Genomic DNA, 18,257 nt, shown 5'->3' with positions numbered 1-18,257 from the left:
TCCTCACAGAAAAGGTAACACACACACACAAAAAAGTGTGAAAATACTTTTTAAAAGATGGCTGAAATTAGGTGAATTCTTAAAATTAAGTAAATGTCTGAAGTTAAATTTAAGCAAATTTAACTGTTGCAAAGTATTCTGAATACACATACAGTACAATATACTAGAGTCCAAAATTAAAAAACTTCCAGTCATGGAAATATGGGGTAAGGGATATATTTATTTGGAAAAATCAGTTCAGCAGAGATCTCTTTGCTACAAATACCTTGAATTTAATTATTCTGCCTTGATACAACCTCCTGAGAAAGTAAAAAATAAAATAAAAATCCTACAGGAAAAACTTGTGTTGGATGCAATCTACTCCCTCAGACCTGATACAAAAGTCTGATTTATTCTCTTGCTTTATTGTCTTAAGGAGAATGAATTAATTATTCTTCCACTCAGAAGTCTATGGCATTAATCCTTGAGTTGAATCAGAGAAAATTCAATCTCTCTTGAGTTCCCACTCCATTTACTTTTCTTGTAGTGTTCTGTTTTGCTGGAGTGAAAGCTCCTCTGGACTCAGGCCCAGAGGGAAGCCAAAGCACAGGGGCTGAATTAAAACCTTTGGACAAGCTGAGATACATGAAGTCACACCAAAGTGAAATAGAAATAGAGATTTTTTACCCTTTAGTAGAAATATATGCGGAGTGCCTTAAACATTGAAAAGCTGCAGCAGAGACCTTAAACACAGTTCTTACTGCAGCAGTGTTACCTTTTCACAGAATTTTTTACTTTAGACAAAATATGGATAGAATTACACTGTTCACATTTTTTAGATGGAGTGTTCACATAAACAATAAGAGCTGATAGAAACTGCATCCACAAATCTGTGCAATACCTGTGTAACACTGGTGTAAGGCCTACGAATGTTAGAATTAGACCAGGATAGGTTAAGAAAAGGAAAACTAGACTCGTGTGTTAGTCTCATTGGTCAATTAACAAATATAATCCACACTTCTGCAAGAAAAAATATAGAGTCTAGAGTCTAGAGCATATAGAGTATAGAGCATATAGAGTATAGGCTACAGAGCATAAAGAGTATAGAGCATATAGAGTATAGAGCATATAGAGAATAGAGCATACAGAGCATATAGAAGAAGAAGCAGCTGTGTTTTCCTGCTGTTTGCTGTCACTGCTTGCCTTTATCATGTAACCCCCTTCGGACTCTGCCTTCAAGAAAGCTGTGAGACTATGAAATAAAGAGCTCAGCAGAACAGCAGCCTCCTCTGCTCTCTCACCCTGCTCCGGGAAGGAAGGGTACCCCGTCAAAAGCTCAGCAGCGCAGAGCCCCAAGGCTGCTGTGGGCAGCACGGCCCAGGGGCCGTTCCCACCCGCAGCGCTCCTGTCCTGGGCTGGGCCTGCACAGGGGCTGTGGCCCCATGGCTGGGGCAGCGGGGCACAGAGGGGCCGCGGAGCCGCTGCCGGGGCTGGCAGCAAGGCCAGGGACAGACAGGGAATTTCTGTGCATTGCCTGCGCTGGGCAGGGCTGAGTGTGGGGAAGGCAGAGCTCAGCCGGCCTCGGTGGCTGCAGGAAAAGCCAAGAGCCCCAAGAGCCCCCGTGGCTGTGCTGGAGACCAAGGCTGGAGGAGGGAAATGCGGGGCTGCTGCGGGATGGGGAGGGGGATTGAATTCCAGCAGGCACCAACGTGGGGCTGAGAGACTCAAGGGCTCCTTGGCCTGAGCCTGTCCTGGAAAGGTCTCTCAGCCCCCTGTGCCCATGAAGGGCTTCAAGGAGGAGCAGAGCTCATCTTGGCAGGACCCTCATGGAATCCCTGAGGGACAAATGCCAGTGCCTGCCCAGCCTTCCCAACATCCCTGACACCAAAGGCCTTTTCCACATGCCTCAGTTCCAGGTCAGTGCCCAGAACACAGCACAGCCCTGTCCAGGTCCTGGGGGCGATTCCAAAGGGAGGCAGCTGTGATTTCTCCCCACAGACCCACCACTCCGGTGTCTCTCTGTGCAGCCCTTGGCTGTCCTGAGCACTTTCCCTGGAGCCTCCCTGCCTTGGAGGTTTTCCATGCAGTTCTCAGCACAGCCCAGCAAAGAATTCAGGAGGTTTCCCAGAGGACATGACTCTGGGAGTGAAGGGGCCTCAGGGCACTGTTTGTGCCCCTGGAATTGTGCCAGCCCCGAGTGCTGCTGATGGTGTTTGTGCTCACTCGGGTTCATCTCCCCACACCCACTCGAGGCACTGCTGAAGGCTCCTCAGGACAGAGCAAACACGGACTGCTGGCCTGGGCACTTGGTGTCCCTCCGTGCAGGGACAAACAACCTCCTGCAGGTGAGGGCAGAGGCCAGTGCTGGGACTGGTGGTGGCAGGGGCTGGTGTGGGACACTTGCCCTGGGCACCTTCCCAGGCTGTCCCCGGAACAAAGGCCCAGCCCAGGCCCTGCTCTGCTGCTCCCTCAGGTCCATCCCAGGAGCTCTGGCTGGGCCAGGACACTGCTGCGTGCCCCCCCTGCACACTCCCCCCTGCCCCTGGGCACTGGGGTTTGCTTTGCCAGGGCATTCCTGGGGCACATTCCTGACAGCAGCTCTGGAGGAGAGCGAAGCCTTCCTGCCCTGCCCACAGGAGATGCCCTTTGCTGATGGAGCTGCTGTGCTGGAGCCCGGCTGTGTCCCAGCAGTGCCCGTGGCCTGTCCCTGCCTGTGGTCACAGCACGGACACGCAGCAGGACAGTGACCGAGCTGCCCGAGCACTCCGGCCTTGCACCCTCAGAAGGGCTGGGAAAGGGAGTGTGGAGCTGGGAAGAGCAGAGGTGGGAAGAGGCAGGGCCATTGTCCCTGGCCGTGCTGCTGTGCTGGGAGTCTCTTCCCTCCAGCTCTGCCCACAGGCACTGCCCCTGCAGAGCCAGAGAAGGGCTGAGGAACAAACCTTGGACACAAAGGTCAGGGCAGCCCCTTGTTCTTATTCAAATGCACAGAGAAGAAGCCTCCTGAAAGTCTTTGTGTTTCAAAAGAAAGGTAGATGTTCATGTAGAAATGCTAGGACTAGCACTACAGTACTTTATAAAAAGCAGAATAACACCAGAAAAAGAATAAGAAAAAGCACCAATGAAAATATGGACAAAGAGGAAAAAAAGGCCAAGATTGTAAAGAGTTACATTCTGAAGGTTCTGGAGCAGAAAAGAGAGAGTTTCTTGCTTCTGAGAAGCATCCTAGTCATCATTTTCCTCGCACAGCAGAAGGAAATAGAAAGATTTTAACTTGTGAAAAGTATCACTTTCCTCAGGGCATCCCTGAGCTCCTGGTTCCTCAGGCTGTAGATGAGGGGGTTCAGGGCTGGAGGCACCACCGAGTACAGAACTGACAGGGCCACATCCAGGGATGGGGACGAGATGGAGGGGGGCTTCAGGTGGGCAAATGCTGAACTGCTGAGGAACAGAGAGAGCACGGCCAGGTGAGGGAGGCACGTGGAAAAGGCTTTGTGCCGGCCCTGCTCAGAGGGGATCCTCAGCACAACCCTGAAGATCTGCACATAGGAGAAAACAATGAACACAAAACAGCCAAAGAGCAAACAGACACTGACAGCGATGAGCCCAAGTTCCCTGAGGTAGGATTTGGAGCAGGAGAGCTTGAGGATGTGTGGGATTTCACAGAAGAACTGGCCCATGGCATTGCCCTGGCACAGGGGCAGGGAAAATGTATTGGCCGTGTGCATGAGAGCGTAGAGAAAGGCACTGGCCCAGGCAGCTGCTGCCATGTGGGCACAAGCTCTGCTGCCCAGGAGGGTCCCGTAGTGCAGGGCTTTGCAGATGGACACGTAGCGGTCGTAGCACATGACGGTGAGGAGGGAATACTCTGCTGAGAGGAAGAAGAGAAAGAAAAACACCTGAGCAGCACATGCTGAGTAGGAGATGTGCCTGGTGCCTCAGAGGGAATTGTGCATGGCCTTGGGGACAGTGGTGCAGATGGAGCCCAGGTCGCTGAGGGCCAGGTTGAGCAGGAAGAAGAACATGGGGCTGTGCAGGTGCTGGCCGCAGGCTATGGCACTGATGATGAGGCCGTTGCCCAGGAGGGCAGCCAGGGAGATGCCCAGGAAGAGGCAGAAGTGCAGGAGCTGCAGCTGCCACGTGTCTGCCAATGCCAGCAGGAGGAAGGGGCTGATGGAGCTGCTGTTGGACATTCCTTCACTCTGGGCATTGTGGACTGTTGGAAGAAGGCATTGACAAGCTGGGACAGATCCCCCTGAGTCGATCCTGTTCTATTTTCTTAGGAATTCCCGCAAAACCACTTCTCCTCCTGTGAGGGAACTTGGCTAAGCTTTTTGATTTCTGAGCTCAGGTTTGTGCTGCTGCCTCATCCTCAGCATTGCTCTCAGCCTGAACACTGGGGCCCAGAGGGAAAACAGGGCTCCCTGTGCCCCAGTGCAGTCGGACCTGCTGGTCCCCACACAGGTGCCCTTTGCTCATTTCACCTCCCTCTATTTCCCAGTGATTGTACTTAAAATGAAAAATAAAGTGACTTTTTGAAAGCTCCAATTTCAAAACCATTGCTCTAAACCCTTCTCCCTTTCCCTGTGCAGCTGTGGTTGCTCTGGCTCTCTGCTGCCTGCAGTTGTGCCTCCTGGCAGCTGTTTCTCTGTGTCCAAGGCTTGTCCCTGCCAGTGCTGCCAGAGCCCAGCCCAGCCCTGGGGGCTCAGCCCTGCCCTGCAGAGCCCTCCCAGCACAGGGCACTGCCCAGGGGCATCTCCCTGGCAGCAGGGCCTGAAGGGCAGCTCAGACAAAGGGAGATGCTGCAAGCCAAGGTGCTGCTGGTGCTGTCTGCAGGCACAGGAGTGTGAGGAGGCACTTCCTGAGGGAGATCTGAGGCAGAGCTGCTGATCCCCAGGGTGGCAGTGCAGGAGTCTCAGTGACACAGACAAACCTGAGAGCCCCTTTCCCTTCCCTTGAGGAGAAAGCTGAGGGCAGCCCTGGCCATGCAGCACCACCTCCCCAGCAGGAGGAGTCTGCCCTGAGGGGGGTCGCTCCTTCCACCTCCAACTGCTCCCCACAGCCCATGGGGAGCTCCCAGGCAGGCTGAGAGCTGCCCCTGGCAGGTGGCAGATGCCCTGGCCTGGCAAAGAGCCCTCAGGGCTGCAGGAGCTGCTCTGCAGGACAGCCCTGGGCACCCCTGGCTGCTGCCCACCTTCAGAGCCTGCAGCCGGCCCTGGCAGCAGGAGCCGTCCTGCCCTGTCCCTCTGACGGTGCCCAGGGCAGCCCCGCTCTGCAGCACATCCTCCCCCAAGGCAGGAACGGCAGCAGAGCCATCCTCACAGCCAGGGCAGCCGTGTCATGGGCCAGAATGATCTCTGGGAGCAGAATTCTCTGAGTGTTTCCACTGAATTCTCTGTGTCTGTCCTTTCCCTGGGTGTCTGTTTCAGATGGAAGCTGCTGGTGCCATTCTCAGCTTGAAGCCCTCTTTTGATGCAAGCAGATGTTGCCAGCTGTGTTCAGCAGCTGTGGCTCAATGTTTCTGCAAAGCTTTTGTGTTCCTCATGGAACCAAGGAGCCTTTGTGACACTGCAGGGGCTGATGGCATCAAGGAGACAATTGTGACAGTACAGAACCTCCTAGAAACAAGGCTCCATTGTGACACCGTGGGGAATCATGGAATCAAGGAGCCCATGGTGACACGGCCAGGCCGCACGGAACCAATGGTCCATGGTTACACTGCGGATTCAAGAAGACCATGGTGACACCACGGAGCATCACGGAACCATAGGTCCATTGTGACACAGCGGGGCCTCATGGAAACAAGGGCACCATTGTGGCAAAGCAGGGCCTAATGGAAGCATGGAGAGCATTGGGACATTGTGGGGAATCATGGAAGCATGGAGAGCATTGTGACACTAAGGGAACTCCTGGAACCAAGATGACCACTGGCACATCATGGAACCTCATGGAAGCAAGGCTCCATGATGACTTTGGGGGGCCTCATGGAGCACAGGATCCATTGTGACGCAGCAGGACCTGGTGGAACCAAGGAGCCTTTGTGATACTCCAGATGCGCATGGAAGCCAGGGTGCACTGAGACACAGCGGGGCCTTGTTGGAACCAAAGACACCTCTGCAAAAAGCAGGCGAGCTCATAGAAGCAAGGAGTCCATTGTTACAACATAAAACCTGTGGAACCAAGGGACCATTGTGACACTGCGGGGCCTCATGGAACCAATTGTCCATGATGACAGTGCGGATCAAAGGAGACCATGGTGACACTGCGGAACCGCATGGAACCAAGGAGCCACTGTGACACAGTGGGGCCTCATGGAATCAAGGAGACCATTGTGACCCAGGTGTTGCATGTGAAGGCAAGGAGCCATTGTGACTCTTTGGGCTTCTTCCCTTGAGCTCTGCAGCTGGCTGTCCCAGCCCAGCGCACCATGTGCCACCTGCTCTCCTCAGGGCTCTGCCTGCACACAGGCCCAGGAGAAGTTTTCCTGTTTGCAAGGAAAGAATGGAAAAGCCTGAGCAGGTTTCCTAAACAACAAACCCCGCTCAGGAGCCACATGCTCAGTACAGGCTGCCTGGAACGATGGCCCCTTTCTACAAGGGTCAGTGTGAGCAGGAATGATCTCTGGGAGCAGAATTCTCGGAGTCTTTCCCATGGGGTCAGTCCCTGCCCTGGCCAGCGGGGGGTCCCTCCCATGGGGTCAGTCCCTGCCCTGGCCAGCGGGGGGTCCCTCCCATGGGGTCAGTCCCTGCCCTGGCCAGCGGGGGGTCCCTCCCCACCCGTGCGGTCACTCCCCGGCCCGGCCCTGAGGCGCGGGGCAGTCGCGGGGCAGCCGCGCTCCGGCCCCGTCAGCGGCAGCGCCGCTTCGTGCCGGGCAGGAGCGGCAGAAGGAGCCGGGCGGCGGCGGGGGCTGAATCCCGGCAGCAGCGAGGAGGAAGAAGAGGAAGAAGAGGAAGAAGAGGAAGAAGAGGAAGAAGAGGAAGAAGAGGAAGAAGAGGAAGAAGAGGAAGAAGAGGAAGGGGCCGGGGCCGCCTGCGGTGTCCGATCCCCGGCAGCAGCTGGGAGGCCTCGGGCAGCGGCGGCGGGCGGGGCCCTTTGGAGCCGCCCCGAGGGCTCGGTGCCGCCCCGGGCCCCTGAAGGAGCCGCTCGGCGGGACGGGCGAGCTGGGAACGAGAGAAAACCGCGAGAAAAGAAGGAAATCCGATCAAAGAGCCACACCGAGGGGCGTCTCTGCCGGCCCGTGGCACCGAAGGAGCCGCACCGAGAGACCGGCGAGGAGTCCGGCGCTGAAAGAGCCGCAGCGGAGGGCGTGGGATGGGAGGTGCGAATGGAATAAAAGAAGGAGAATGGAATAATAAATTCTAGAAGAAGTGCACGGGGAGTGGCGGCTGCGCAGCGACTGAAAGAGCTGCAGCGAGGGAGCGTCGGGGCAGCAGCGCGGGGTCTCGGCCGCTCCGTGTGACCGAAAGAGCCGCAGCGAGGGACGGGCGGGGCGCGGCTCGGATCGAGCCCTCCAGCTGCGCCAAGAGCGGCGACCCCGCGGGACCGCGCCGGGGCCGGGCGGCGGCGGCAGCCGGAGCCGGGGAAGCGGCTTGGAGCGGCGGAGACGAGCGGGGTGTTCCCGTCAGCTCCGCTCAGCCCTCGGGCACCGGGGGGTTCCGGGCCTTGTTCCCGTCAGCTCCGCTCAGCCCTCGGGCACCGGGAGGTTCCGGGGCTTGTTCCCGTCAGCTCCGCTCAGCCCTCGGGCACCGGGGGGTTCCGGGGCTTGTTCCCGTCAGCTCCGCTCAGCCCTCGGGCACCGGGGGGTTCCGGGGCTTGTTCCCGTCAGCTCCGCTCAGCCCTCGGGCACCGCGCTGGGGCCCCGCGCACTTTTCCAGCCCAGCCGCCCCCACGGGCCGGGCCCCGCGGCTCCCGCTGCCGCCGCCTCGGCCCCGCCGAGCCCAGAAACCCCGGAAAATCGCTGCCATGCACTAAGGAACCTTTCCGTGCGCAGCCAGGGGCGCAGAGGGGGGATCCTTATGAAGTCCCCTCCCCTCAGTCCCTCCTGGGCACGGCCGGGCATTAGCGCAGCTCCCGGGGCTGTGTCCCGGCACCGGCTGCTGCCCCAGGGCACGGGGCTGCCGCGCTCGGGCATTAAACGCGACAGATTTGGGGAGCAGGGACAGCCACAGAAAGCCTCGGGGAGCCCTCGGGAGCCTGGAGCTGCACGAGGGCCACAAAGGATGCCCTGGACACAGCGATGGCCCCAGCAGCGGCTCTGCCCCCCAGCACGGGGCTGTGTCCCAGACCCCCCGCTCCAGCCCGAGGTTTGGGGGCGGCAGCGGAGCTGCTGGACGGAGGACGGCTGGAGGAGCAGGAGCGGGAGGAAGAGGAGGGATAAAGGGGGAGGGGCGGGAGGAAGAGGCGGGCCAGAGGGGGCAGGAAGAGGAGCCTCCATGTGCATCCATCGCTCTCTGTGTCCGCAGCTCTCGGCCTCGGGAACACCGCTCCCCCCATCCCGCAGGTGACCGGGGAGGGGCAGCTCGCCCCAAATATCTTGGGCGGTGCCTGGGGTTGTTTTGGGAGAGAGGATTTTTGGAGCTTGGAGGACTCCAGCACCGAGCCCCAAATATCTTTGTTGGTGCCTGGGGGAGGGGGGTTTGGTGGGCTGGGGAGGGGAGGCGGATGTTTGGATCTTGCAGGGCTCCGAATGGGAGTCGCAAATGCCCCTTGGGGGATATTGGGGAGCCCCCGGCACGCGGGGTTTGGGGGGTCCCGGTGGCGGCTGCCGGGAGAAATGGGATGGGGCGGGATGGGGCCCGGGAAGGGTGGGATGTGGATTGGGGTGTGGGATGAAGTGTGGCGGAGGGGGATGGGCGGGATGGGGCCTGGGATGAGGCCGGCGAAGGTTGGGGATGATGAGGCCGGGGGGACCCCAGTCCTCAGGGGCCCGCGGGGTATCCGCCAGCTCCGAGGGAGTTTTGGGGCACCCCTAATCCTGAGGGGGCGGTGCTGGCAGCGGGGGACACGTGGCTCCGGCACCTCTGGCCCCAGCTGAGCCCCCCCGCCCCCAGCGCCCCCCGGAGCGGAATTTGGGGAGGGGGAGGTGGGGGCGGCCAGGCCGGGCCCCCCCGCGCTGTCCCGGCGGGGGCCGAGTGCGGGCGGGAGCCCCGCGGGGCCCGGCCCTGCCCGGGCACGGCTGATGCCGCCCGCCCGCGCTCCGCACTGGTCCGGACTGGTGCTCCCAGTGCCGTGCGGGGCGGGGCCGCTCTGGGGACCCCCCAGGGCACAGCGCGGCTGCTTTGGGGCTGTCGGCAGCGCCCGGCGCTGGGCATGGGGCGTGTGGGGGCAGCTGGGGCCGCACTGGTGGCACTGGTGGTGCTGGGAGCCCCCCCGGGCGCGGGGTGAGCGGTGAGAAGGGGGGCGGGTCTGGGACCCCAAATGGAGCGAAATGGGGAATGGAACCCCCAAAGTGAGCAGGAGGGGCCTGGAACCCCCAAAACCAAGGCTGGGGGAGGGGAGGTGGTGTTTGGGGATGGGGAAGGTGCAGAAGGGGGGGGGAAGAGGGGGCTGGGACCCCCAAGCAAAGCGGGGTGGGGATGGGACACCCAAATTGAGCTGGAATGGGGCTGTGGATTGGGGGAACGCTGAGAAAGGGGAGGAGGGGTGAGGGTGTTCTGGTTTGGCCAAATTTAGAAATATATCCTCTGAGAGAAGGCACAACCACCCCTCCCCCTCCAGGTTCGGGGAAAAAATAAATTTTCCTCGAAGGAAAGTGAAGGAGATAAAACTATTTATTTACCAAACACACAGGAAAGAAAAATAATGCTAAATAATAAAATCTGTCGCTGTGGAGGAAAAGAACCTGGGAAAGTGTTAGAGTCCTCCCTTTGGTCTCCTCGGAGCTGGGGCTTGGCCCAGGGCCAGGCCCTCTGTGCCCGGTGGAAAGTCCTCCCGATGTGCTCTGATGTTAAAGCAATCAAGCAGTCCAGTAGAAAAGGGGATTTTCCAGGGGAGGAAAAATTCAGCTCTCAGTTTCTCTCCAGAGAAAAAGCAGCTGAACAACTGGCCAAAAAAGAAACTGTTCTGGGTGCAGCCGGCCGGGTGCTTCCCCCCTCCCCTGCCGCAGCTGGGAAGCCAATTGCTATCTGTGTGTGACCTTGAACAAGCTGCAAACTGCTTTGAAAAATTTTGCTCAGTTTTTTCCTTCCCCCTCTCAGGCTCAGTTTAGAGGCATAGAAAGGCACAGGAATTAATTTCTGGGCATAGGCAGCGATATGGGATACACATCATAAGGTCACCCCAAGACAGAGGGAAAGGTGGGGTTGGGACAGCAGAAGAGCGGTTCCATGGGGGTGCAGCCATGTCCCCCAGCACCTGAGCCCTGGAGCGATTCCCTGGGGCTCTGGGGAAGGGAGGGATCCGCACTGGGGGGGTCCCCAACCCCCCTGTCCATCCCTGGGGCTGATCGGGGGCTCCCCCCACACAGCAGCCGGTGCTGCGGCAGCCGTGGGGCAGAGGGGGTGGGAAAGGGAGGGCAGGGTGGGAGTGGAGGAGGAGCGGGAGGGAGAGGAGGGAGAGAGGAGGAGGAGGAGCTGGAGAACCACGAGGTTCCACCGCCTGCCCACTGTGTCCGCAGCACCCCCAGCCCCGGTAGCATCTTCCCCCCCATCCTGCAGGTGAGCGGGGAGGGGGAGCTCACCCCAAATCTATCGGGGGGTCAGCAGGAGGGGTTTTTTTGGAGGGGTGTTTGGAGCTTGCAGATTCTGGAATCGAGCCCCAGATGTCTTTGCATGTCCCTGGGAGGGATTTTTTGGGCCAGAGGGGATATGTGGATCTTGCAGGACTCCAAAGCTGAGCCATAATTGCCCCTTGGGGGTCTTGGGGGGTCCATGTGAGGATTGCCCGGTCCTGGCGGGGTTGGACATTGGCTTTGGGGATCCCCAGGAGAGCTGGGGGCTGGAACACGGGACCCCTGGAGTGGGGAGAGCAGGGAGGGACGATACCAGAGCTGGGGGACCCCCAAGAGCCTGGAGGGGTGGGGGGGCCTGGAGATGATGTGGGGCTGGGACCCCTCAGCCCTAAAAGGGGCGGTGAGGAGAGGGGGGAGCCCCAAGTGCCTGGAGTGGAGGGAGGCTGAAGAGGGAGACCCTGGGACCTCTGGGAGCCAAAGCAGAATCAGGAAAAAAGGGACCGTTGGGACCCCCAAAGCCCCCAGCATCCCTAAGCAGGACCCCGGAGAGGGGGATCCCCAGGACCCCCGGGACCCCCAGCAGCCCTGACAAGGGGGACCCCCAGAACCCCAAAGTGAGGAGACTGGAAAGGGGGAACTCCTGGAGGCCGTTTTGGAGTCATTCTTGATTTTTTGTTGGTTTTATGGACACCAGGTACCCGGTGAGTTCCAGAGCTGGACTTGGGCAGGAGGAAGCCCCAACCCAACACACTCATCCCTTGTTTCTCCCCAAACCAGGATTTCCCATTCCCAACCCTTGGCCAGATGCAGGAGGAGGCTGTGAGGAAGAGGAAGATGCCCCGGGAGCCCCAGGCAGGTGAGGAGGAAGTCAGTGCCCCTTTCCCCCTCTCTCCTGCTCCATCTCCCAGCCCAGCATCGCCCCCGGCTGCAGGACAACCCCGCTGCCGACGCCGTCCTGCCGGGGACGGACTGGGGGGATCTCCTTCCCCTTCCCTGTGGCACGGAGGCAAATCCCATCCTCTCCTTGTCCTTCCTCCCCCAGACAAGGCGCTGAGCACGGAGCCCAGGGAGGAAAAATCCCCGCGGCAGAACCTGGTGGAAGAGGCCGTTTTGAGCGGCTCCACAGCTCAGGAATCCAATGGGGAGGAAAAGCCCCGGAGATCCCGCAGGAGGAGGGGCTGCAAACGCAGCCCAGGGTGCTCTGAGGAGGAAAGACCCACCCTGTGCCGGGAAGGCGGCCAGAGATCCAGCCAGAGGTCAGAGCTGGTGGTTCATGAGCAGCTTCACAATGGGGAGAAGCCCCACACGTGTGGGGAATGTGGGAAGAGCTTCAGGCGGAGCTCCCACCTGATCAACCACCAGATGATCCACACCGGGGAGAGGCCCTATGAGTGTGGGGAATGTGGGAAGAGCTTCAGCCAGAGCTCCAGCCTGATCCGCCACCAGCATATCCACACTGGGGAGAGGCCCTATGAGTGTGGGGAATGTGGGAAGAGCTTCAGCCAGAGGTCCTACCTGATCAATCACCAGAGGATCCACACTGGGGAGAGGCCCTATGAGTGTGGGGAATGTGGGAAGAGCTTCAGCCAGAGCTCCTACCTGATCAATCACCAGAGGATGCACACTGGGGAGAGGCCCTATGAGTGTGGGGAATGTGGGAAGAGCTTCAGGTACAGCTCTGACCTGAACCGCCACCGGCGCATCCACACTGGGGAGAGGCCCTACGAGTGTCCTGAGTGTGGGAAGAGGTTTCAGAGCAGCTCCACTCTCCTCCTGCACCAGCGGATTCACAGGGATGAGAGGCCCTTCCGCTGCCCCGACTGCAGGAAGGGCTTCAAACAAAACTCAGCCCTCGTCATGCACCGGCGCATCCACACCGGGGAGAGGCCCTACGAGTGTCCCCAGTGTGGGAAGAGCTTCTCCAGGAGCTCTCACTTGACCAGACACCAACGGAGGCACCGCTAAGGGAAGCCCTGCGAGTGCCCCGACTGTGGGAAGAGCTTTGTCCTCTGCTCCAGCTCCATCTCCCATCAGAGGAGCCACGTTTGGCAGAGCCCTGGTGACCCACATTCCCTGTGATCCAGGTTGGGAAGACCCCTGGCTGGTGCTCTCCACGTTCTCCTGGATCCCTGTAGGCACCTGGATGAACGCAGGGGCAGGAACATCCATTGGGACTCAGATCAACATTGGAAATTCATTGGGAAGAGCTGATTTTTTACCTTTACACTCTAAAATTTTCATCTGCTCTGTCCAATTGTTTTTTCTGGTGGTATCAAGCAACCCTGGATGATCTTGGAGATCTTCTGCAGCCTAAGTAATTTCTGTGTTAATCCCACTGAAACAACCAAAATTGGGGTAGAAATAAAGAAATTAAACAAAGAGATCTAAAGCGGCACCATATTACCGGAATTTGGGGTTGAATTTGGGGTTCAGAGGAATATTCGGGAGGATCTGAGTGTTGTGGGGCTGTGAAGCCAGGCAGATTGGGGCCACAATCTTGTACTTGTGTTGTCAGAACGTGTCCACCTGAGCCCACCTATTCTACAGGAATTCTGGTTGTCTGTCCCAGTCCCTGCTCTGGGTCTCTCCCTTTGGGGTGTGACGTCCAAAGTGCCCAAATCGCTGCTGAAGTGCCTGAGCTGCTCAGGGCTGTGGATGTTCCTGTCCCCCAGCCTGTCCTGGTCGATGCCATGTGGGGTGGGAGGGGGTCTGGGGGCTCCTTGGGGGACTGGGAGGGGCTTTTGTGGCTCTTGAGGGCATTTTAGTGCTTGGAGGGGCCTTTTAGGGTGGTCTCAGAGAGTTTTGGTGATCTTGGCTGGGCTGTGTGGCTTGGAGAGAATTTTGTGGTTCTTGGGGTCATTTATGATGCAGGGAGTGGTTGGGGGGTTCCTGGCCAGGAGCTGTGGGGTGGTTTGAGGGGTCTGGGAGTGGCTGTAGGGCTGGGAGGGGGTTTTAGGGCCTCTCCCCCAGACCCCAAAGCTGCCACCAGACCCCACCCCCAAGATGCTGCTGGGGGTCAGGGGCTCCATGTTGGGGTTCATTCTCCTGGCACTGCAGGAGAAGGTGAGGGGGGGTCCCCAGGGGCCGTGTGTGTCCCCCCAGAGCGTGTGTGACCCCCCCCATCCCGGTGTCACCCCCTTTTCCCTACCCACAGGGCTCCTGAGCCAGCCCCTGCTGCCCCGGGAGGGAATTTGGGGAGGGGGCAGAGGGGGTGCGCAGCCCCCGCCGGGGGATGACCCCGGCCCAGCGCCCTTCGTTCAGCACCGAGCTGGGCTTGGGGCCGCAGGAGGAAGAGGCCGATGGGAAGCAGATCCTGCAGGGGGGACAGGGCTTGGGCTCAGGGCAAGGTCCTGCCCTGCACACCTGGCTCAGGTGTGAGCCTGCCCCGGGAAGGGAGCGGGACATTCCCATCCCCACGGATCAGGGCTGGGAGCAGCGCTGGGAGCACGGACATGGAAATCCTGGGAGCCACTGGGACCGCACTGGGGGGTGAATGATCCCCCCCAGCACCTTTCCAGGCCGCCCTGCGACCTGAGAAATGCTCACTGGGCCTCGGCCTTGGCCAAGAGCCCCCGGGCTCAGCTGCTCTGAGCTCAGGCGCTGCCGGCTCCCGCAGCCCGCCCAGGGCCGCCCTGCCCGTGCCGGGGCTGTGCTGGAATTCTCTGCTGCTGCTGGGCCACTCGGGGGCTCTGGCCCCGCAGGAAAGGTGACCCTGAGCCAGGAGCTTTCCTTGGCCGCAGCAAAGCCTCGGCACGGAAAGACCTTCCCAGCGCTGTGCCCTGGGCCGGGAGGGATTGTGCCACCAGAGCTGTCCCTCCATTTCTTCTGCCAGGCAGCTTTAGCACAGGAAAAGTGGAGAAGCCAGAGCTGCCTCTCAGCTTTCCGCAGTCCTGCAGAGGAATCCTGTGTGGGAAGCAGCCTGGGAACAGGGTTTCTGTGCCAGGGTGTTGCCCACCGACCACAAACACAAACCAACAGAGAGTCAGTTTATGCGGTGCTTTATTCAGGGCCCGGGGACCTGGGGACTATTGTCCCAAATCAGGCTTCCCAAAGGCCTATCGTTTCACTCAGCTCTTTATACAGTTTCAAACATTGGCACACATACAAGATTTAATCTTCAAAGTAAAACATACATCACAAGGATTAACAATTGATAATCATACCCTAAGCCATATATCTTTATGGTTGTCTAGTCTTAGATAATGCTCAACGAGCTCTTACCACTGAAATCCCCCTTGCATGCAACATATATCAACCCAGAACGATTTACTTTTAGACAGGTTCACCATGCCCAGCTAATTCACTAACGGGTTCATCATGCCCAGCTAATTCACTATTCCTAACCTCCCCACCCAGTACATTCCATTCCTGTTTCCTCAGAGAACTATTTCTACACCTGAGGCCTTGCAGCTTAGCAGAGCCTTAGCCTTACTACTTCTAAAATCCAATATCCTATCCTTTTTGTAACAAGGGCAGGGGAATTCAGAGCCCTTTCCTCCCCCGTGGGCCCAGGCTCTGGCCCTTGCCCTTTGCAATGGCCCTGCAGCTGCCAGAGGGGCCTTTTTGGCTCAGCTGAGAGCAGTCCTGCTGCAAGGCTGTCCTCGAGCTGCTTGGGCTGCACATGTGCCCAGGGAATGCTCATTGCTTGCAGTCTCAGGCGCTGTGGGTGTGCAGGTGTAACTACTGCAGGAGGGAACAGCTCTGCTGGGGGCAGTTCTCTTTTTCTTGGTGGTTTTTCTGTTGAATGAACGTTCCCTGCCAGCTCCGGGCAGAGCTCTGTAGCTGTATGTGGCACTTGTCTGTGGCACTGTGGCTCAGGAGGTGGCCAAGGGGAGCTTGGCCGAGGTGTGGGCAGAGGAATGGCCATCAGGCCGGGCTGGGGGGTCAGCGGCCGGTCAGTTGCGTTGCGTGGCCGCGGCTCTGGACGCTTGTGTGGGAGCGTGTGCAGGGCTGGAAGGCAGGGGCTGCCGCCGCTGTGTCGCAGAGCCGGGAAGGCCGGGGCTGGCCCGGCCCTGGCCCGGCCCCGCCAGCTCTGCCAGCTGCCGGCGGGGACACAAAGGGCAGCTCCGAGCTGCGGCCGCTGCGCTGCGGCCGCACAAACGCAGCGCCCGCAGAGCTCCAGGGCAAGGTGCTGGCCCTGGCTCGGGGCTGGGCCGGGGCCAGCGGCAGAAAATCAACTTGCAGCTCGGGCCCCGCAGCAGGGAGGAGCAGCAATTGCTGGCGGAGAGAGACTCTTGCCAAGGGCCTGCGGGGCCGGGCCCCAGGGAACGGCTTCCCGCTGCCCGAGGGCAGGCTGAGATGGGATGTGGGGCAGCAATGGTTCCCTGGCAGGGCGCTCAGGGCCTGGCACAGGCTGGCCCCAGAAGCTGCGGCTGCCCCCGCATCCCTGCAAGTGTCCCAGGCCGGCTCGGCCATTGGGGCTTCCTGCCCAGGAGGGCTGGGCTGGGCTGGGGCTGCTGAGGGCGGGATGGGCTCTGGCTGAGCCAGCTGAAGGCTGCGCATGATGAGGCCGGGGGGACCCCGTTGCTGAGTGGGTTCTGGGGTATCCCCCATTCCTGAAGGGATGTCAGGGTATGTCCCATTCCTGAGGCAGTTTTGGGGTCCCCCCAGTGCTTCGGAGGGGTTCTGAGAGGAGGGCTCTGGAACTTGGAAGGGGGACCTATTGTCAGGGATGCGGGGAGCCCATTTTGGGAAGGATGCTGCTGTTTCTGGCAATGTTGAGAGGTTCTGAATGGGCTGTGGGGCCCTGGCTGTCATTTTGGGACTTGAGGTGAGCCCATGGGCACAGCAAGGGCTGAGGAGAGGTTCCAAGCTCCCATTTGGGATGGAGGGATTGAGCGGGTGCCTCCAATAAACTCAATGCCAGCCCCAATGTGTCGATGGCAGCCCCAAATGGCTCGATCCGTCAGCCCCAAGGCCCGGCTGTGGGGAGTCAGGAAGCACAGAAGGGGAATTGGTGTCCAGGAGGGGTGGGATGGGATGGGATGGGATGGGATGGGATGGGATGGCATCATTGCGGTGGGATGAAGTTTGGGAGGGCTGCGGTGGTTTGGGAACTTGGAGTGGGGCAATCCCAGGAGGAAATCTAGGAGCTGCTTTTGGGGAGGCTCCTGCTGCTTTTTGACAATTTTGGGGCCTCTAAGTGGCTTCTGGGAGGTTGCAGTGAATTTGGGGACAGTGCCGTAAACCCCCGCAATTTGGGGGGCTGAGGTGAAGTCCCCACATTTTGGGAGGGTGAGGGGAGCCCAACTGGGAAGGAATCCTGCTGCTTTGCACCCCTTCAATGGGGTGAGAAGCAGCTTGTCAGGGAAGGAAGGAATTCGGAAGGAATTCGGAATTCGGAATTCGGAATTCGGAAGGAAGGAAGGAAGGAAGGAAGGAAGGAAGGAAGGAAGGAAGGAAGGAATTCGGAAGGAAGGAAGGAAGGAAGGAAGGAAGGAAGGAAGGAAGGAAGGAAGGAAGGAAGGAAGGAAGGAAGGAAGGAAGGGAGGGAGGAAGGAAGGGAGGAAGGAAGGGAGGAAGGAGTGAAAACAATATAAGTAGTGAATGAAAATAAAAAAAGGGTAAATAACTGAGTTCTCTTTTAAAAAATATCAATTCCCTCTGAATCCAAAGGTGCAGAAGACTTTTCACTCCACATTTGGGGTTTGTTTTTATGTTTCATACTTCTTCAGGTTCTTTTATTTTTTCTCTTGTTTTTAATAGATAACACCTGGTAGGAAAGGAATGCAGAGCAAAATGAGACCCATTTCTGGCAGGCAATGAAAGTGTGGGCTCCTGGTCTGGTTCCTTTTGTGTGGATCCCTCATCTCTGTGGCACGGGGGGAATAGCAGTGCTGGGAGCCAGCAGCGGGCTCAGGAGCATCCCGCTCTGGCAGCTCTGAGCAGGTGGCACATGTCCTGCTCTCCTGCTGCCCTCCAAAGCACAGAATGCATGGGCAAGTTTAGGCCCAGCTCTGGGCACAGCCAGCATGGCCTGGGCACGGGAAAGGGGGGCAAAGCGGGCGGGATCCTTCTACAGCTGCCTGGTGGTTTCTGCTTTCTGTGCCCAGAGTGCCAGGGTGTTCTTAAGAGGTGCTTGTCCATGCAGCCCTTGGACAGGCCGTCCTTGGAAGAGCTCTTCAGTGCCCCTTGGCTGCAGGGTGTTCATGTGCCCTAGAGGATGGCAGAGAGCCACGGGCACAGTGTGATCCAGGGGCCTGGCAGGTAACAGCCCCACACATCTCTTGGCAATCAGTGGCAAAGCAAAGCAGACGATTTTGTCCTGCCTGTAGCCCTGGGCAGGGAGCATCAGAAGGGAACACGCAGCTCTTGGGCTGCAGCTGAGCTGGAGGCCTGCTCTGGCAAGCACTGGTGGCCACCATCCCCCCTGGTTTTGCTGGTCTGGTTCACTGATGGCTGGGGCCCTGGGCAGAACCCTGAGAGCCTGGTGTGGCCCCAGGGAAGGAGAAGGAGCCCCTGGAGAAGCTGTAGCAGGTGGGGCTGCTGCTGCTGGAGCCACCAAGGACGAGCTCAAGGCCGACAACCTCTTCCTGGAGCTGGCCAGCGGCAGCTGAAGATGATGGCCTTTGATTCTGGCACCTTCTCCAAAGACACACTCCACGGCCAGTGT

General features: G+C 58.9%; 2 pseudogenes; one reads left to right on the top strand and one right to left on the bottom strand.

Annotated features, from left to right (window-relative positions):
- LOC138102326 (zinc finger protein 850-like) overlaps positions 1-18,257 on the top strand; it is a 1,260,715-nt pseudogene that overhangs the window by 484,722 nt on the left and 757,736 nt on the right.
- LOC138102334 (olfactory receptor 14J1-like) lies at positions 3,144-4,169 on the bottom strand (annotated as a pseudogene).

The sequence above is a fragment of the Aphelocoma coerulescens genome, unplaced genomic scaffold, assembly GCF_041296385.1.
Source record: "Aphelocoma coerulescens isolate FSJ_1873_10779 unplaced genomic scaffold, UR_Acoe_1.0 HiC_scaffold_70, whole genome shotgun sequence".
In the NCBI taxonomy this organism is placed as follows: domain Eukaryota; kingdom Metazoa; phylum Chordata; class Aves; order Passeriformes; family Corvidae; genus Aphelocoma; species Aphelocoma coerulescens.
Note: the sequence above shows the minus strand (reverse complement) of the source record. Positions and strands in the feature narration are given on the sequence as shown.